Source organism: Buteo buteo, chromosome Z (assembly GCF_964188355.1).
Source record: "Buteo buteo chromosome Z, bButBut1.hap1.1, whole genome shotgun sequence".
NCBI lineage: Eukaryota > Metazoa > Chordata > Aves > Accipitriformes > Accipitridae > Buteo > Buteo buteo.
Genome location: NC_134204.1, coordinates 25070568 through 25090370, shown reverse-complemented (window position 1 = coordinate 25090370; position 19803 = coordinate 25070568). Strand labels below are relative to the sequence as shown.

General features: G+C 39.4%; 1 long non-coding RNA gene across 2 annotated transcripts in view; it reads left to right on the top strand.

The window, feature by feature from the left end:
- Positions 1-19803, top strand: part of LOC142026804 (uncharacterized) — a 49210-nt gene that overhangs the window by 5240 nt on the left and 24167 nt on the right. Inside the window, exon 3 of one of the 2 annotated variants that reach the window (XR_012648915.1) lies at positions 11438-11569. This is a non-coding gene — a long non-coding RNA (uncharacterized LOC142026804). Of the gene's footprint in view, positions 1-11437; positions 12021-19803 lie in introns of those variants that run through there. The other variant, XR_012648914.1, reaches the window with a different exon arrangement.

The following is a 19803-nucleotide window of genomic DNA, read 5'->3' as shown; positions in this document are numbered from 1 at the left end:
CCAGGGCCATCTGTAGACCTGTTTTCTACTGAGACTGTTTTCCTAAAGATGCCATTTGTAGCTTGTGGTATTGAGAGCTGATCACAGGGAATTCTGCATCCTGCAGTAGTGAGCTCAGTCTGAGAAGTAAATGCAGTTCCATTTAGGTTGAGACCATTTAGTCATTTTGTGTCAGTTTGTATAGAGTAAGAGTTGTCTAATTTTTTCCAATAACATCGAGGCGCAATAGGTCACATCTTACTACCAGTTGTCTGAGATATCCTGGACCCTTAAATCAATTATTCATAGGAGTCACTCATCACAGTAAGTGTCAATATGGGTACTTGATAGGTGGCACCTCCCCTTCTCTTGCAAAGTGCAAAAGATGTAAGACCAAGCCTTGGAAAGCTTGCCAATTTAGACGTGTTTTTGTAGAGCCTGTGAAACTCACTGCAATATGGGCATGAATAATCCAAATTCTGCCAGGCAGAAACATGTGCTGTTGCTCCTACATAAAATACATCTTGAGTGACATCTCTAACAATTACAGTACTAGGAAGCAAATACAAAATTAGGGCTCATCCTGTGAAGCTAGTAGGCGTTCAGGGCCAGAAGAAAAGCGTATTCAGTTTCCTTTTGCTGCCTGGCCTGGGAGAGTAGTTCTTTTTTATTGCAGCAATAAATGAATGAATCTTTGCTGTTTAATCTGATGGGCCAGAGCTATCATTTTGTAAACTTTGAGACGAATTTGCAATATGATTAATTAGCTGTATCATGGTATTCTGTTGCTAACTAACAGTGCAGCAACAGGGCTTCCACCCATTCATTGCAAATATTATCACATATGACAGCTGTCATTCTTGCAAGCTCAAAATGATATATAGGTGCTGTGAGCTGCACCTTAGAAGGTCAGGCTTCCTTAAATCTCACTTAGCTGGGAAGGCTGAGAACATTTGCCCCTCACTTTTTCAAGGGGAGATCCATGGCAGTAAATTGCCTTTATTATTCTACTACTCTTCCTTGGTAGGAACAGCAAGTGGAACTAACAGTGCCAGTTCCACCTTGCAGCTATAGGACAGGATGATTCATCGTGGGTCTCCTCAGTGCACATGTACTAATACATGTGCACATGTAATTGATCATTAACTTGCCTGTCATCTGAGTAGGGTGTTTGTGTTGTTTTGTGTCAACGTAGTTGCTATACTACAAGAAGATATGTCTTATCGTAAAAATGTTACAAAACTATTAAATGAATGTCAGTGTAAAACAAGCAATTATATGAGCAGTTGGTGTTTGGAACCTTTTTTTGTTTACCTGATCTAACTTTGAAGCTAGCCCTGCTTGGAGCAGATTGGAAAGGCTGGACTAGGTGGCCCTCAGAGGTCCTTTCCAACCTAAATTATTCTGTGAGTCTGTGATTCAATGAAATTTGAATTGCTTTTATTGTCATTTGGAATGTAGTAGAGTCAATATGTGACATTTCTAGAAGAATATTTATTTGGTTTGTGCTACTAGGACACCTTTTTAATAAGATGAAAAACAGGATTTGACAAAGGCATGTGAGCTAGTATATTTCAGTATAAACGGAATAGTTGTTTAGAAATGTCTTCCTTTGCAAAAATAAAAAATAGGGAAAAGAAGAATGTTATTTTGGGGAAAAAATGGAGGTAAAAATTCAAGGAGCTCATATCAAGACAATTGCATCAAGAATTTGCTAAACTGAAAAACCCAACCAAAGAAGCCCTCTGTTACTAGGAGAACAAGAAAATGCTATCCTTGATGTTCAGTTGTCATCTTCATACTATCAGCGAGCCTCAGAATAACAGAATAATTTAATGTTTTTACATGCAGTAAAAGCAGTAAAACCTCCTCCCAGTCCGACTTTATCTGTTAAACCACAAAGAAAGGGGTGGGGGGGAGAAAACCACAGTTTTAAAGTAAGGTTTTAGGGTCTGAGGAAAAGAGTGGAAATTCAAAGATAAGGATGGTAGTTTCTGCCCATTAGCCACGAATTTTTGCATTATTATTGCACGTTGCATCTGAGAACAAGTATTCACTTTTGTATGACTTTGGAAATGAAATTCATTTTGGAAAAGGAGCATCTCCCAATCACCTTTACAAGAGAGGGAAATGGACCTAAAACAGAGCCACATCATCTCCAGTAGTATTAGTTACTGTGTAGGGGATTGGGGTTTTTTTTGGATAGGCATAGGTTTGGAAGGCAAACAAAAATCAGGGGCTGGTGCAAAGATACCATGATACCCCTCATGAAAGTGAGCTATGGTGTCTGCAGCAAGGTTTGGTCTCTCACTGCCCTTGTTTGAGTGTGCCAGCTGTCTGAAGCAGAAACTATGTTATGAAGTGCAATTTGCCGCTGAAAGGAGGACCCTTGATGTGATGCAACTGTGGCTTATGGTAGGGTCACCAGCCTCTTAAGAGACAGGACTGCCCTCTGGCCTGTTTCCTGAAGCATCACTTTTTAAAGTAAAGGAGTTTGGGGAACTTATAGTTCATCAGCTGTGTCATATCATAAGTGAGACCTCAGAGGGATCTTGTGACAGCCTTGAAGATGTAAGAAATAACTGAACTCAGTACAGAAATGGATTGAGACTGTAGCTGACATAAAACATCTTGAATGTGACACAGAAAAAAATGGTCTGACTTTTGTGAGTCCTTCTAGAGATGAAGTATTAAAAGAAGCAGAAGATGCTGATGGCTTGAGTATAGGAAAAAAACCCGCAAAATGTACAGACTGTGGGAATAGAGTGATATGGTGAGGTGCACTGTAAGAAACATCATGGTTAAATGCAGGACAGAAGAATTGCTGCTACAGCAAAACATTTTCTTGGAAGCTGATGAGAGGAAGTGCTATTAAAACAGTGTGACATGTTCTGAAACTGTGGCTGTTCTTGTATGTGACTGAATTCAAAACTGCCAAGTGGCTGGACTGTGGGAAGCAAATCCCCCATCTCAGATTGCCCCACAGCACCTGAGGACTACTATCTGTTTTTTTCTGGAAGGCCAGGAGGGAGAAAATGGTGGTCCAGGGAGGGCCAGTATCCCTGCAAGGTTGGCTTCTGTCAGTGCTTGTGCAGCACTCAACACAGAGGCCTTTAGATATTTAGATAATAAATATAATTTAGATATTCATGACTAAAGTGTCACCCAGAGAAACTCCAAGTTTGATGAGCCTATGATGTGCCTTGCCCGAGTTATGTGCCTTAGTCTAGCCACAAATGACTCTCAGTTGCTTGTAGTAACAGCAAAAGGGAAGAAGCTGGAGAGCAAAAATGTGGCTAATATAAGCCACGTGGAACTTGAGCTATAGGGACATGTGTGGTAGATTCACCTCTGAAAAAAGTTGTAAGCTGTTGTCATTGGAGAGCATTTCTGCTTTCAGTAGACAGAGGTGGAGGGAGGTCTGGGTGAACAGTGTGTGTTGTGTTGCATGTGCTACCCCATGGTGCTACACTCAGGAGAGCTGGGGGAACACAGGGCCTGTTGAATTCACAGGCCAGTATCTCATTTTTAAATCACTGAAAATTTCTCCTATGTCTTTTTTTTTTGTGTGTATGTGTGTGTGTGTGTGGTTGCTAATGGTCTACAAAATAATGCAGAGAATGCTTAAAATAGCATTTTGGTGATGGAGTAGTCAACTGAAAAAAAACCCCTTATTCAAAAGAAAAGTCAAGGAGCTTATAATCTACAGACATTCTTCACTGTGGGCTGGGAGTCCTACCTTATTTCAAGTTGGAGAGTATCATGTATTCTGGGTTTTTAATAAAGCATTACAATTCTCTGTAAGAACTGTGATCATATAATAATACAAGCTTGATTTTCTTCCACTGCTTGTAGTGGGAACAGGGACAGGCTGGATGGATGCCTGATCTATGTATCTGGGTCCCATACAGTAATGTAACAGCTAAAATGGGAATTAAATAACTCCAATAAGCCTGGTGAGCTTGTTTCCTGCACAGTGCTATGTTTCATATCACATCAGCTCTGCATGGAATCTTAGTGAGCCTTGGCAAGAAAAAGCTGAAGGGAGACAATTTTTGGAGGTACTCTGAAATAGATTTCACTTCCCATGCCAGTATTCATTCTGAAGCCCCAGTATTTCTTGGAAGAGTCTTCCCTCCCTCCATGAAGACAGCAGGATATTCAGTGTGTTGCTCTGGCTGTCTCAGTCAAAGGAGACCTCCTTGAGATAGCTTGTCCTGGGTGATGAGGCCAGCGTGGTTGTAGAAAAAGGAGAAAACTGCTCTTCTGTTACTATTTCCAAGTAAAAAGACAGATCCCTTCAGTAGTTTTGCTGCAGAGATGTCTTCGCAGCAACAGATGTGATCCATAGCTCTCAATTTTTGTTGGCTTATGCCCTGTGGGTAGATGCATCAGTGGGATCCAAGGCCCAGCTGTGCTTATCTTTGGAGCAGGCATTGCAAAAAGAGGCCCACTCTGGAGAGCTGTGAGGTGAGAGGTAGGTAAAGGGCTTAGCTCAACCAGTGCCTCCCTCTGTGCTCAGTACTACTGGTGCGCTCTTTCTGTCGGAGACTTCATTCTCCCTAAAAACTGCGGTTGGGGTTGACTTGTGCACACGGCCTTGATTCAGTGGTGCAGTGTGGTAGAGCAGGGAAGCATGGCAGCCCTCAGGGTTGTTGCTAGGAGCGGACAGTCAGGCTTAGGATCAAGCTGAGGACTTCCAGAATGAAAAGCCTGAGTCTCAGTGCTTTCCCTGCAGTTAGACTCCAGCTAGTGGCAGTAACTTCTGTTCCATAATGCATCAAGCAACACGCAGATCCACTGGAGGAGAGCAGTGCAAAGCTGAGACACCTGCTAGGAGTCTGCATAGCCTGGTTTGTGGCAGGTGAGATCACACTTTGCATATTAACTTTATCCTGCACCTGGTCTATAGCAGTAGAGTAAGTGTGCAACTTCTTCTTCCCATATGTGCCCATGGGACATAGGCCTGGGTTGGTAGGTCTACATCTTTGCCAGTTCAACAGTCCTGGCTTCTCATCAGCCTTTGTTTATACTATAGTCTGAGCGGACAGTATGAAGTTCTGTGTTTGCAGTCTGTTCTGTCCAACTTACCTGGCCACAGCCTGTGTGCTGGAGCCTTCTCATCTGCAGAAGAGCTGGACAAGATCCTGGTGGGGCACTGTGATCAGTCACCAACTCTGTCCAATGGGAGCTTGATTCATGAGTAAGAAAGAAAAAAGAACATTCTCTGGGATGGCTTTGATGTTTGAATACAATTTTTGATTTATAGAACTGAAGCTTTAAGAGGCAGGTACAGCCCGCTGTCACATGCCAGAAAATTGCTGACTGATATTTTATTTGCATATGTCCACTACCTTGCATGATAACTCTGGGTGGAATATATTCCACTGAATGTTCCTTATAATTTCAGGACCTACCCTACCTGTCCGAAAAGAGATTTTACTCCTTAGAAAACCATTGTCATATCTAGTCCCACAAAGGAATCAAACCACTTCGTCCCATGTCCTTGTCTTGCACCCTGTTGAAGCCTGCTTGTCAGTCCTCACCTGAGGTGAACCAGCATGTATTTATTTATGCCACTGGGTTATTTATGTATCTGGGTTCATTGCTAGTAAAAGGGTATAATGCAGACAGATCTGTTTAAAGGATTCCCTTTCTGGAATGTTATGAAGTTAAAGTGTTAAATATTCTTGTCATAATTATTCATCTTGTCAATAGATAAGATTTCATTGGATTTTATCATTAGCTTACCACACAGGTTTCTTAAATAGTCACAAGTGCGTGTAACCATATTCCTGTATCTACCAATAAAAGTACTCTCCACTATAGGAGGGAACAAAGTACAGTCTTAGTTATAAGTGATACATAACACAGAAATAGTGTCCTAAATACTTTGATCCATTTTTATACTACCATGTAGGAAAATTAAGTCTTCAGCAAATCTTTTTTGTATTAAGACTTATTCCTATGAAGAATTATTCCCCAAATCTCCCTGCTAAGTGCTAGTATTGTTCCTGGTAGTATCCACTTTATACTTGAGTGCTAACATTTACAGTACATTTTCTCATTTGTTTTTAAGCCATGCTCAAACTAGCAATTAACTAAAATAGTGGCTTTTGAAAGTGGAGTATAAGAATAGTTAATAATTTATATTTTTCTGATTCCAGAGGGCAACATGTGAAAATGAATGACTAATTTGTTGTTGATATGGGAAGGAATTTTAATCTTTTATGAGAACATCTTGGCTCTGGGTATGCTTATCTCTTAGAAAGAGAGCTGGAATTCTTCAGTGGGCAGTGTATGAATATTATCTGAGGCAGCGTTGAAAGTAAAAATAATTGAGCAAGGAACTAGTAACAATTTCCTCTTCTGCAGCTAAGATTTTTATCAGCCTCTTTCCAAGCAATTTGTTAGCCCATATGGAACTGAGTATTATTTCAGAACCATAACCATTCATTTATTAATTGAGCATTTATCTGCTTCTGTGATAGGATTCAAAAGTCTGTTGTTACAAATAAATGAAGAGAGAAATTTGGCTCATTTTTAATAAATATTCCTAAAAAGGGGATTTCATGATCAATATAAGTGTTACTGCCACTTCAGTTAGGATTTCAGAGGAGCTGGTTATCTTGTTGCATTCTGGGGCCATTTCCCTTTGTCCTGCAGTTAGGTTCATGCTTCCTTTAAAGATCAGCAGCGTGACTGTAAGTGCAGACCTGTTGACTGTAGGGGCAAATCAATGCTCTCTCCTCACCACTAGCACTCTCTGGTGCAATGCCCTAAGGATATTTTTATGCAGCCTCCCTTTTTATGGGTATAGCTGGTAGGCAGAAAAGAATAATGAAGCTGTGGTCAGCTCCAGCAGTCTCAGCTCTCTGTTTGCCAGGTGTGCAGCCCAGAACCACTCTCCCACATGTGTATTTCCAAGAAATAAGTAGAGCCTATTGATACTAGATATACTACCTAACTCACCCAGTGAAACACAGCCTACAGAAGGTAATTAATTTGAAGTACTGCCCCTCATAGACTTTTGGTACTACTGTTGATATAGTGGTCAGCAAATAAATGCAGGGGACAGCAAAGAAATCTTCCTAGCAAAACCCAAGAAAGATGACATGACCTCCCCTTCACACACATGCACGCACCCCCACGCTACCTGCATCACTTTAGCAGTCTGCAGTTTTCATTATCAGATTCTCTCCCTGTATGAGCCACTCTTTTGTTCAGACAAGGAGGTGAAATGACTAAATGTGCTGCTAAGCTCATGGACAGTATCAGCTGTCTAAGTGAAGTGTTCGTTATTGTCTTAGGCAGAAACAGTGACTTGAGACTTGTTTCTCAGCCCCTTTCTTTGGCACGTGCTCTAGCTGCTGCCTCCCTCTTCTTCTCTTTCACTGGTTACCACATCCTCAAGACACTTATTTTACCTCATAATTCCTGCCCCAAGGAGAGGTTGCCTTTCTTTGTGCTTACATAGCACCTAAGATTACAACACTTCAGTCCACACAAACCTTCTGAAAGATATTGTAGTAAAAACAAACAGTGGCTGCTACCTTAGCTAGCCACTGGACTAACTCCAGTAGCTGAGGCAGATTTCCTTTATTTTCATATTGTGCTTTCCTGGTGTAGTGACAAATTCCAGACTTTGTAGATCCCCAGAGGTAGTGGTTCATGGAAAGACATTTCTTGGTCCTTCTCATTATAGTTGTATTCTTTTGTCCAGGTGGGGCAAGGGTGAGAATGGAGATGAGTGTGTTGGGAACAAGGAAAGCAAAGGCAAAGTAAAGGAAAGGAAAAATAGGTTTAACATCTTCGTGTGACTCTAAGTTGCCTTGGAAGAACTTGTCCAGGGGTCTTGGGCTATTGCTTTTCCTAGTTTTGGCCTTCTCTTCTCATTTTATTTGAGCTAGCATGATCTCGTCAGCTTTCTATGACTGACTTCTTTGTTTTCTCTCTGGGAAACAATACAACTGGAAATTAAAACTGTTGTAGAAAAACTATCAAATGTTAACGTTTGCAGTGACATAGATTTTTATTATTTCCTTGCTCATTTTTTTGGTGGAAAGCCTGTTCTTCCTTTCTTCTTACAGTCTAACATCACTTCTTCCATAATTGCTTGGTTTTAGATTTAGTGCTTCTCTTAACTGATTTCATAGCATTTCCCTTCTCGTAACAGAAAAGTAGAAAAACATTCTGTACCTTTTACCAGTTTTTTCTAACAATGCACTTTCAATTATGTTAGATTGTGGTGAAAGTGGGGATGGAAAGGACCCATTTTACTTCTAGTTCATGCTCTCCACACCAACATTGTTCCATATAGCCTATTCTCAAGTGCCTTGACCAATAGCATTGTAAGTGGTTCTCCCAGTCTTCTATGTGGTGTAGCAATTCATGTTCCTGTAGAAATCACTAATAAAAACTTTTCTTGATATGGCATCCTAATTTAGCTCCACTTCATACAAGTCACATCCTCGTGTGCCTACATAGGCAACTTTCTCTTTTTGTTTTCAGAAGTCTTACTCCAATAACTTTCTGGAGTGAAGAGTCCAGTGCCAAATAATATGCATGAAGATCTACCAATTGAAGGAATCTAGGGTCCTAAGCAATCCCGAATTCAAATACCAGAAAATTGTGAGAGTGACAACTTCAGCTGTGCTGGAATTATTAGGTGTTTGTAAGGTTTCACCAGAAGTATGGGAGAAGTGGTGTGCACCAACTCTTCTATGGGACAAATATTCTTTTATTTTCTTGTAACAATATATCTTTTTAATTTCTGTCTCTCCTGTGTGTTTCCTTATAAGGACTCCAGAGATGGAGGATGACACTGAGACAGGGAGAGAAAAGTAGGGTACCAAAAAGTCAAGTTCTTTCATTAAATAGGCTATCTTGCCTCCTTCATTCCTCCCTATGTACACCATACTGATATTGTGCTGCTTCAAGCTGCTGAAAAGAATTTTGTAGGGGTCGGCGTTCGGAAGATCTTGCGATGTCACGGAAAGTTAGAGGGTTAGTCGCAGCCTTGTGATGTACCTGTAACCCCACCTCCCCTTGTTAGTATAAAAGGAATTAACTGTGCAATAAAAGGCGGAAGTTGGCGCTCACACTGTGTGTGTTATCTGTCTCTTTCCCTGGTCAGGGCTGACCAGTGATCTAAGTGTGGCACCTTGATATGTAGCGAACGCTACAAATTTTCCTGGGAACTGGGGAGAGGAATTATTCTGCTTAATTTTCTTTCATTTCCCCCCAGTAGTTTGGTGAGTGAATGGAGCAAAAAGCCCTAACTGTCCAGTTGTTTTTTTGTTTGTTTTCTTTCTTTTTGCATGCACCAGAAAAAGTGGCATCAAAGCATGTACAGTATGCAAGTTTTTTTGTGCTTATATACTAACATAGACATATGAGTACATACACAAACATTGCTGCTGCCCTGTTGGTTTTATGCTGCAGAGTGGATGCTATTGTTGGCTACAGACTCAAAAGTCATCTGGGCTTGTAGTCTTCCAGCTTATGATTTCATCTTTGCAAATGCTGATTTTCAGAAGTCTGTTTATATGCACTGTAAGCTGAAATGTTCAGTCTGAAATAGTTTCAGACATTAAACGCTAATCAAAACATTTTATGGCTGAATTATGCGTGCTTCCACTGTTTTAAAAATTCTGCTAGTGAAATCATATCATAGTATTTTAGATTAGATGCCTAACACTTGCTTGTTCATGCATTTCCTTCACCCAGACAAGCCACCATGTTCAGCGAGCAGGACTTAGGACTCTAAAACGCACACATTATTTCTGGAACAAATCAAACAAAATAACACCATTACTATTACCATTTCCATGAAAGGCATAATGTTGGGGAATTCAGTAGTTTAAGTCAGTTGCCACCTTTAATTTGGTAGCTACCTTTAAAGATCATGCAATTCCTTTAAATTCTAGGATAAATGCTATTATATGATGGTACAGAATGGGGGTCGGTGATCTTTTGAACGTCTCAGTGGGCAAAATAGGTGACAGGAAACAGTTCTGCCCACTTAGAGATTCATCCAAGTCCTGCTATAAGGACTGGAAAGACACCCATTGACTTCACTGGGAACTGGATGAGGCTCTAAACGTCAATAAAATCAAAGAAGTCTCACAGTGAATCGGCCTATCTGGCACACATTAAAAAAAACGATTGTAAATTTTGAAAATGAGTCTTCTTGCAATGTAGGCCAATTGGTCAGCTGCAAATTTGGCACAGCTATGAAGCATGTGTCCTGGGTAGTCTGCAGGAACATGATGTTCTTTTTCGCTTCTGAGAGCTTTGGAGACTGAAAAAAAGGATTCAACCCAATGCTGAAGACTAAATGCTGAAATAATGGAGCTTACTACAGAAATCAACAAATACTTTAAAAAGGTAACACTTCTTTTGGAAGAAAAGAAATTAACAAATCCCCCCAAAGTTGAAACATTTTTAAAGCAAGTGTACTGCTTCATTGTGTGTCCTAGAAAAAAGAACAAAATTCAGAGAATTCTCTGGCAGAAGCTGATGGAATTTGACCTTTATATCAATGCACTGTAGAAATCAGGCAGAATTCCTGAAAAAAAAAAAACAAAACAAAACCCAAACCCTAAGCATGTAATTTTCATCCTTTAACCATCTGCAAGGGAAGTGAAACTCATCCAAATTGAGGAGAAGCTACTGAGCCCTAGGCATCCAAACTGCTGTGTTGTTCTGTCTTCCAGTAGAAGTATGATTTTGCAGCACAGACTCCTAGTTGATGCTTTTAAAGCCTTGTGCAGTGGGTACAAACTCCAGAAAGAACATGTAGACCTTTAACTGCATACAAAGAACACAAGAGCAAAAATGGCAGTCGAATATTGTGGTTGATGTAATGTGCAAATAGAGCACAACACATACACACTTAGGCTTGAAAGCAGCCACTGCAAAACTGGTTTTGATTGCCCTGATTTCCCACAAAGGAAGCTTCTCATGCTTAGAAAGCAGGAGTAATGTCATTAATGGCAATGAAGCTTCACCACAATAAAAGAAATGTGAGATTCAGTATCTGCACCATGCTGTTAAACCATAATCTCAAGAGACATCAAGTCCAGCGTTCTTACAGCTCAGCATTCTGCAATTACATAGCAAAAGACACTTTGGAATTCCTTATTTTACGTCTTGGGAGGTAGACTGCACTGGTAAAACAATGTATTACAGTATATATGATTAGTAGCTAAGTATCCCCCTGACCTAGATAGCTGCTTCTCTCCTGTAATTGCACCTTTCCAAGGAAAGTGAATTCCTGAAGAGTACAGCTGCAGTTGTTAAAGGGACTTGAGAATTTGGTTTTCAGAGATATTAAAAAGTCACTGTTAAAATCTGTAAAAAAATCAAGTCTATGCAATTTTAAATCAGCATTTTAATTTGGAGGCTTTAGAACCCCAAAGTTTCATCTACCTTTTGTTTTCCTTTTTACTTCCAGCCATTGCCTGTGATCTGGATTTCTCATCCTTCTCCTCTGCTTCCCTGCTGGCTCCAAGTGCCTTTGTGACTGTGTTCCACAGAGACCCAGCCTGGCAACTGCACAAAAATACATCAAAAGATTTTTTTAAGGGTAATTTTAAAACTCCCATTTTCACTAATTCAAGCTCTTTTTTCAGTGATAGAAATTGACCGCTAGTAGCTTAAACTGAGTCATGGATGCTAATGGTCCATTTCCACCTCTGTTTCTATGGAAATGGTTGTCAGCCTGGAGGGGAGGGGGGAATGATTTTAAACATATACTTCATAAAATCTGTCACCTACCTGATGTCCTTTTTCACTAAAATCTGACTTAGAAAGGTTTCTGGTAACAAAACCAAAGCACTGCTAACTGGTTTCAGCTGCTAGTTGAGGACTGGGCACCAAAATGTGTTTTTCAAACACACACAAAAGAAAAATCCCAAGTCCACTGGCTTCTAGATCCTGCTTTGTCATTGTCTTGCATCCTGTGCTATAATTCACCATATCAGAATGTGTGCATAAAATGAGATGAAAGTAGAATGGGAGAATAAAGCATTACCAAAGTGGGATAAGATTGCTTCGTTTCTGCTTTCAGTGTTCTTGTAAACAAAAATGCAAGATGTGAAGGAAAGGGTGGAGAAAAAATGGCAAATTTTAAATATCTCCTCCTAAAGGGAGCACAGAGATATTTGGGCACCTTGGCTTTCCAGAGAGGTTTTGCAAGTAAAGTCTAATGCAACATTTCTTTCTGAAAGGTGTTGGCTTGCAGCAACATTCCCTTAGGAAGAGTAACTTTTTTTCCTTTCATGGATAAAATTCTGTTTGGCTCAACAAATAGCAGTATTTATGTAACTGAGAGCAAAATTTGTCCTAAATATAAAGATAAAGTGTAAAAGGCGCTTTTTTCCCCCCCCAGCAGAAGATTGAAACAATAGAAAACTGATTACGCTTTACTGAAAAAATCGCATCCGTGTCTCTGATCTGTGTATACGTGTGCACACATGATCTCAGTCTCATATAAAATACTGAGGAAGAGTAACATGGAATGAGTATTTACACAGATTAATACGACAAATAAAAGTCACTCTTCCACTTTTCTGATTAACTTTTCTGGCACAGTGTGCAGAGGAACACCTGTCCTGGCATGTGTGCTATTTCAGCAGATTTTGGAAAATTGCCACACTCTTGTTTTCATGACTCTTTGATGGGTTCTCCCATTGGCTATCACCTGTGTTTAGGTTATTTGATTCAGATGTAATCTAACATGCAGCATGCGCATTTAATATCTGTAATTGGGCATACTGCAGTCTCAACAGGGTAGCCCCTGATAGATTTAGCATACTGAGCATTTTGCATAGTGCATGACCCATGGATTCCATATGTGGTTCTTATCACCTGAGGTCCTGCCCTTCATGCCTCTGTCATTGCATACCTTGTCCATCCATTCCATTGATCAAGTGGCAACATACTTCATTGCAAACAGAGCGCTGACCAGTTTGTACCTGGTTTGAGCAGCTGATTTTATGTTGATCTTAATGCAAATAAATGTTTTTGACAATTTGTCACAATAATTTTCTCTGAAAAAGACCTTTGCCCTGGAACAGTTCCCACCTGGAAGAATGATGCACCCTTATGTGGCAAGTTTGGATTTTCAGATTCACTGGAATAGACTGGAGAGAAAATTCTTTCCTTGATAGATTTTTTTAATGCTTTTGGAAGTGGGGTAAGAAAAAGAACCTTGATTTTTTTCCCCCAAAATGCTGCGGTGTTATCTGAGGTAATGTTTCTTTTCATAAGTTACAGTGCCCCAAGAGATCACACTTCTCTCACTGAGCTGCTAGGATGTGTCACAAGAATCCCTGATCATAGTACCAGAGAGAAAACTGAAGTCCCAGGGCATGAACATGCTTAGCATCTATCAGATCAATCAACTTTGGCAATGGTGAGAAAAAGAAGGATTCAGCTGAAAACCAATAGCATATTTAACATTATGTTGAAAAATTGTATTAGTTGAAAAAACGGTTTTCTGTCGAAATGAAGTTTGGACAAAAAGCCCCTCTCAACCAGTCATATCTGAAAGGCTAACACTCTGCTGATGGCAAAGTATTTGGTTGCTACTTTTGTACAGATGGCTGCATAACATTCACAGAAGGAATGATTCTAGGAGCCAGTTTTTCAAATGTCATCTTCTACATATGTAAGTGCAAATGGGTCCCTGCATATCACTTGTGCATGCAAATGATAGACCTAGCATTTGCACATCAAGCACAGATCAGCTTTGGGCATTATCATACAGATGGACAGATAAGGTGTGAATTACATTTTTTCAAAGAAAGGCAAGCTACAAATCCATTTAAAAAGGTGGTCTCTGGGTTTATCTACTCCCAGCAACATGGAGCTACTGAGGTAAACAGTTACTCGTTTTTGTGAAGAGAATTTTTTCATCATCTTGGTATGCTCTTATTATCCTGTTTTCCAAAGATCTGGTACCATTTGGTGAGGCCCTGCATTGCAGAAATTAAGACAGTTTTTAAAATTAATATTGGCATGGGCTGTCAATAATTACCCACTTACCTTTGCACAAAAATTGGCAGGAAGAAAATATGCTGGGTCCATATTAGGACACTGGATTATTTAAAAACATTTTGTGATATTCTTGTCTTTATTCGTCATTATGTCATTAATGATGCATCTTTGGCTGGGAAGTTACCTTATTGGTGCTTCTGATTAAGTATAGTCACTGTGTGATATAAGGGGGTTTTTTTCAGTCTACTTACTTGTGAGAATAGATTTCTTACCAGAATAGCTAAGACTAAGAAATTTGGGGTAGAGGCACTCAGCAAGTCTAAACTGGTTCCATTGACTTCTATACCAATTATTCAGTCGTAGACTGAAAATAAATAGCTTCATTGAGACTCATAGTAATTTGGAATAGTGTTAAACTGCTAATAGGCTGCTATAAATAGATGTACAACTACAAATGTGTTAGCTGGACATGCATCAGATGATACCACACTGAGTTTTATCACTGCTTCACTGAATAGTAGAGAAGTAGTGAGGTTTCACTCTTACTTACTGGGAGTAGCAGCAGTTCTTCAAACAGTATCTCTTTAAATGCGTAACATGCAATAAATTCCCTTTTGCCTGACTGATTTTACTCAGTATTTATATTTCAATGGAAAATGTCACAAACCTTTTCTCTGTCTAAACACAACTCTTTCCATGCCTTCTTTCCGAATTTGATGAGAAAAGGGAGGCAGAACATACAATTTTAATTTTTATAGATATTTATTGTTAGCCTTGCTTCAATATTCTTGGTATTTTTTAAGGTACTCAGTTAATCGTGCCTTATTGGTTCATTTGCCAGCTATTTGACACCAATAATGTTAACACAGGTGAAATAAAGTTCATGGAAAGTATTGTATTTCCAAAAAACAGACTGCTTAGCAAGTTCTCTGCCAGTCTGGTCATATGACAAGGAGGCGCTTATCATGACACACTTGGTTTTCTAATTAGAGGTAAACCTTAAGTAAGAGTGAGCTATCTGACTGTTATCGTACTGCATTTTGGCTAGTGAGCCATAAACATGTTTGTTGGGCTTCAGATGTATAAACAATTAAGAACATACATAATCACCCATGAAGAAGAATAATTGAGTGCAACTTTTGTTTGGATTTTGTGGGAGCACAACTCAGATGAGTATTAGCTTTCTGATTAAAGGCAACACATTTGTTTTTAGATCTTCGTGTGTGTCTAACTTAAAAAAGACAATACCAGAGAAACGAGTTTCAGAAGGCTTAGTGCATTATTATTTTTTTTTGTATTGATGAAATTGTAGGGCTTAAACAATGTAGGGTGCGGAAGACACTGAAGGAAATCTACTTCTGAAGCCGAGGGAGAAGGACCAGAAGACCCAAAATAGTAGACAGTGAGTAAAGTTTTCCTAGAGGTAGTAACATGCCAATCAATGAAGCGTGCTGCTATCAAGCTGGATATAGCAATAGCTAACACAGCTGTTGGTCTTCTGAATGAAAGGGATTAAATGAATAAAATGAACATTTCCTTCCTGTCCTTCTCCCCACAAATATATTCAGAAAAAAAGGCCTTGGGACGTCCTTCTTCCCCCTTGAACTTAAATCTTCAAGGCTTGCTTTTTCTGTTTTTCAATTTCTGTAGCCATCTGTATAGTAAATAACACATCATCTTTGCTCAGAAAAGCGCAAAGAAGTGGAGAAACTGAGCCTCATCTTTAGTAATGAATAATATTGAGCGGGAAACAAACGGACCAAAGAAGTACTGAGGGACAATTAACGTTAAGACATGACCTTCATGTTTCACTACATAGTCATCTCCAAAGAGTGGAATGTGTAGTGGAGTCCATCTCGTAATTCAGTTTGTAGACAGCATCTGAGAAGAGCATTTCTTTCTACCATTCTCCCAAAAGTCTCATCCTACCATGCATTTTACTGAACACAGAAGACAAACATTTGACATGAAAAATGGAAGCATGTTTCTCCTACTTCGAACCAAAGTATTGGACTAGATAATCTCTTGAGATCCGTTTCTTATCTCATTTTCATTGATTGTATTGTTGCAGGCAACTTGCCAGTGATCATACAGTTTACTTTGAATAATGGAAAAGCAAAATTACAATTAATTAAAATTAAAGTCCTATCTATTTTGGGTTCAGAAATTCACTAGTCAGAAAGTAAAATGCAGTTGGAAAGAAGATGGTCTCTGCTTGGATCAATATCACTCTATTGCCAACAAATTCATTCCTTGATGTGGAGATACAGTTTCTTCTTTCTCAGTGCAAATCTTAGTTCAGGTCTCTTTTGCTCTCCATTGCCAGTGATAGGTGATTGAATAATTGACATTTGACATATTTGCAGCTAAGTAAATTCAAGATCAGTTCATACTGTAACATGGAACTGTGCAGCAGATCTGAATTCTGTGCTGGGCATATCATTTCCAAGATAAGAGACTCATTTCAGTTTGTTTAGTCTACCTTTCGCTTATGGAATATAGGCATCCTCTTGCAAAGTATCTACAAAAGATAGAACTGTATCCAAGTACTGACAGCTATTCAGAAGGGGCAACAAACTAACGTGATCTCATCTTGGAAGTCGCCAAATGCCAAGATAAGTTATTGTCAATCCTGCCAAATTTACTGAATGCTTAATACATGTGGTAGACACAAACCAGGCAGCATTCTGCAGGCAGACATGCTCTTAGAGAGCAAAGGCTACTCCTCCTCTTTCCAGTGCTGTTGCTCCATATGGCAGCTATAGGAACACTGAAGTCTCAGTGGCATTTCAATGTGCCTAGCCTCTCCACATACTGCTGAGTGCCATGTTTCTTGTAGACAACTCTTGAAATGGCAGGTATCCTAGATCAATAGTTACCGTCTAGATTTCTTGAATTCAAGTTCTTTGACTCACAGGTGGCTGTTAATGGCTTCAGGATAGTTTAGGAGTGAAACATCTGTGGTAAGGTATGGAAGAATGACAATCTGAGATAAATATGACATAGGTCCTGAAGAAAGGTGGGTATGGGTCTATAGATTGTTATTTCAAACAGCAGTTACAACATCTTTGTCACCGCTCTTCAAATATGAAAAAGAAAATAATGCTGTAGCCTGAAAGTTTGATCTGAGCAAAATGAGCAGCAGTTATTTTTTCTTTGTTGGGTAGGGAATTCTACCATTCCATTCCTTGGATTGTGTACTGAGAAGTAAATGCAGGTATGGAAATTTTACAATTGCTCAGAGAGAAAGTCAGGCATGGAAATGTGGCAGAGGAGAGATGGTAGATAATTACTTTTTTCTTTTATATTTCTAATATGTCATGTTTTGTCCTTGAATTGTGAGATGGATTTCGGCATGGAGGTGAGAAAGGCAACAGCCAGAATGTTTAGGTTCTTACTGAGATCAGTCTCACTCCATACTAAAAGAGTGACCGCAGATGCCATTTCCTAAATTTTTAGCATTTATTTTTACCACCTGACTTCTGTGACTTGTATCTCTTGTATTCAAACCCTAGTTCTAACGATTGCATAGGCCTTCACCGTTCTCTCATACATGTTTTGCTGCATTATGCCTCTAATTGCAAAGTGAACAGCTCTCTCCTGTACTTCACACTCTTTCCTCTTTCAAAGGATATCACCCTTCATTCCCTGGCATGACTTTATAGCCTCTATAGTCAGTCCCAAATCAGCAGTCTTCTTTATGCTTTTCTGTACTCCTGGACCGCTTTGGAACTTGTTCCTGGGGGTGGAATGCACAGTAATAAAATTCCAGAGTATGTGTGGTTTATAAATAAAATACTCTCATCTGAAATACTTAGAAGGATATTTGCAAACACTAACTGTGGGCAGGCACAGGTATATACCACTTACCATCGCTTTTTGACTTCTTTAAACAGTTGATCCACCCAGTAGTTTACAGGAATAAGCCACTAGTGTAAAACTTTCTCTATTCACAGCATGCATTGCTCTGCATTTTAGCAAACACCATTTGGAATCCCATTGGTAGATGCTCCTGGAGCCACATAGGTGAGAAAATTCCTACAGTAGACTGCAACTTTTCCCAAATTGTTTTACGAGCTTCTTTGGGGGAAAAGTCATATGTTACTTTCACTGCCCTATGTGCAGTTTTAGAAGTATTTTAGTAAAAGAGAACTGAAGGAAATTTACATATCCAATCTCAATCAAACATCTTCACTAAAATCTATGCGGAACTTTCGACAGTGGAACAGAAACTGTCATTTAGGAAATCCTATATTCCTCATTTGCTAATTGCTCTCCCACAGCTACTTCAGCCATATAAGCCAGTTTATGGCTTTGGAAATGGAAAAAAGTAGATGAAACTGTAGATATAATAATCAGAGTGATAACCAGATTTTTTAATACATTATAGGTTGGACGAAGAAGAAGCCTCTCTTTTTCTGATAGACGACAAGTTTTTTTGTCTCAAATTTGTGGCAAGGCTGGGTTTTTTGTTTGGGGTTTTTTTGTCTGTTTGTTTTAAGTCAGCTTTTTCATGTCAGAAATGTCAAATGACCAGTCTACTCAATTTGCTTTTCTAAACATGATCATAGATTCTGCTATATCAGGTCTTTGTGATCCTGTCACAGGGCATAGGTAAGGCAGAACGAAGCTGCTGGATGTGGGATGTACACGTGCTCCACTGCGTAGGTTGCATGCCAGGCAGGTTTCAGGGTGTACAGGAAGATGTAAATCCCATGCCTGTTCACTCAGGCTTTCTGCACAGAAGGGTGGATTTTCATTACAAGCAGATGTTTGCTCTAATCTGAATTGTTCAATGTGCCTTATCACACCTTCAAAGAACATAGGGCCTTCCTTATGTCTCACCAAATCTCAGCTCCCACTGCAGAGCACTGTACAGCTCAGTCTACTGCTGACTGTATTTCTGCCTCAGATTTGCTACTGTATCTTAAGTGATACTTCACCGTTTAGATTTTTTTCCTCTGGCTTTGATCCCATCACCAGGAGTTTCCATTTTCAGTCTGTAGCAGAAGGCTGCCACAAAATACGTTCAGCTTTCAGGACACGTAGAATGTGTGAATCCATTGAGCTTGTCAGGTGGAAGAATGGGGCTTCGATAGGTTTAAATAGATGCTATAAATACTACTTGTAAAAAAGGCTGCTCCTATTTAAAAAGTTTGTTTGAAAAATGTCTATGCTTTACTGGCACTAAAAAATAAAATTAATGTAGAATTAGAATTTCAAAGCAAAGTGAACTGTTGCCTGTTCCTTTCTGCAACAGGGCAACTGTAAGTTTATTCACTAAAGAATCATATGACAAGACAAGATGTACTAACCAACCAACTAGAAGATGGCTTTTTATGTGCTGACTCTCTAATTGAGTTTGGAAACATCCCCAATAAAAATATGATGGCCAGAGGCCAGAAGCACAGCTCATCAAGAGGGGTGGGAATCAGACTGTAGAAATAAGACAAAACACAAAAAATTTATTGTGGAGTGAATTCTTAAACCCCAAAGTGTTGCTTTTATCACTGTGTTAATTTCAGTGTTATCACAATACTTCATTATAATTTGGATTTTTTTTCTAAATAGAAAATAGGATGCTTAATTCAAAATCCGGTTGTTACAGTAGAAAACTGCAGAAACACAATGAACTCCAAATGAAGTATTTTGCTTTTGTTGAATCGGCATGTTTTGGCTGAACATAAATCAGTGAGGAATTTTCACATCTTCTGCAACAGCCACTGTACTAGTAATTATTTTTGTCTTATGTACCCTAAAAGCCAGAAGGCACAAATGTGGCCTCCTTTTTTAACATGTCTCTTTTTTCTGGATCAGACT